Source organism: Etheostoma spectabile, chromosome 6, assembly GCF_008692095.1.
Source record: "Etheostoma spectabile isolate EspeVRDwgs_2016 chromosome 6, UIUC_Espe_1.0, whole genome shotgun sequence".
NCBI lineage: Eukaryota > Metazoa > Chordata > Actinopteri > Perciformes > Percidae > Etheostoma > Etheostoma spectabile.
In genome coordinates this window covers 12,343,419-12,344,785 of record NC_045738.1, presented here as the reverse complement: position 1 = coordinate 12,344,785, position 1,367 = coordinate 12,343,419, and the positions used below count along the sequence as shown (strand labels likewise).

At 37.2% G+C, this 1,367-nt stretch overlaps 1 protein-coding gene across 1 annotated transcript in view; it reads right to left on the bottom strand.

Annotated features, from left to right (window-relative positions):
• The window catches only part of ceacam1 (CEA cell adhesion molecule 1), a 38,390-nt gene that overhangs the window by 30,550 nt on the left and 6,473 nt on the right, over positions 1-1,367 (bottom strand). The window lies entirely within an intron of this gene.

Sequence of the window (1,367 nt, the reverse complement as noted above, 5' to 3'; positions counted from 1 at the left end):
CCTAGGCTGTTCTGCAACTTTTAACCAACCAGAGGAGTCACAAAAACTTGTTCTCATGGTTTAAGACTGCATTTAATTCCACCATTGCAGGATCAAGGGAATTATCTTAGTTATCTTACTAAATTATTGACAGCAATTCAAGTGGAAATCATGAGAGCTAAACAGTACATGGATTGCCAACAAAGACCCAAACACTTAAAGTGGTGCAGTGGTATTTTTATTAAGGATACAATGAAATAGAGGTTTGGCTGGGTATAGTTAATCAATTGATTGATTGATGGATATCTCTCCTAGTTGTAATGTATCCAAAATATATTTATGTGGTATGTTCATATATTTCATGTACATAGAAAACATCTTGATATGATTATTATAGATTTTGTTTTGTGTTGGGGGGGGGGGGGGGGGGGGTAGAGACTTGTTGGTAGCTAGGACTCAACAGAAATAGTCTGTGAAACTGAAGGAACAAGTATGAAAGGACAAGAAATGAAAAGTGAGTCAGTGTTGAATGTTGACAGATGCAGATACAGACAGAAACTAGTAATCGGTCATGTGAAAGAGCAACAATACTAAAACACACACGCACACGCACACGCACACACACACACACGCACGCACACCAACACACGCACCCTCTTACAGAAAGTAGCGTGTCCAAATACCATGATGCCGAATTCCTGTAAGTCCTTTCTGAATATTATAAATATATAACCGTTACAGTAAGAAGGGGTTTTCTTTGCCTTTACCTATTGCAATGACTTGATGTTCAGTTTCTCTTGTTTGCATGTTCTAATTTAAATTAATATACAATTCTCAATTTTGACAATCTTAATTGTTTGACTAACACAACTTCTTTATTTTCTCATGAGAATTATGCTTGTCCTGTTACACTGTGTACTTTAATAAATTTTCTGTGTGCCTTCTAAAACAGATTTACTTGTTGACTATACATGTTCTTGATTAACTGGCATGCGTCATTCAGACTGAATAAATAATATATAATTTTTCTCCGTGACAGGATCAGAACGCTACTTTGACATTACATCAACAATCTTTAAGAAACAGAAAATATTTCTTTAGAAAAAAGGTTTATTTGGAATAAAAGATAAACTACAGTGCATACTGTAGTTGCCTAACAATGCCCACAGTTTATTCAAGGCCTAAAATTGAATGTAATAAGGACTGATATAATGGAGTAATGCAGAAGAAATGAGGGCTCAATCTCTGTGACACAAAACACTGACTTGCAAAAATAGGTGGGATCGGTGAGAGCTCCAGTGAGGACATTGACTGACGCCCTGCCGCTGTAACTGGGGAAGTCCTGGCCACACCTGATTTTGCCCTGGTCCACACCAAGGAGTGTCCAT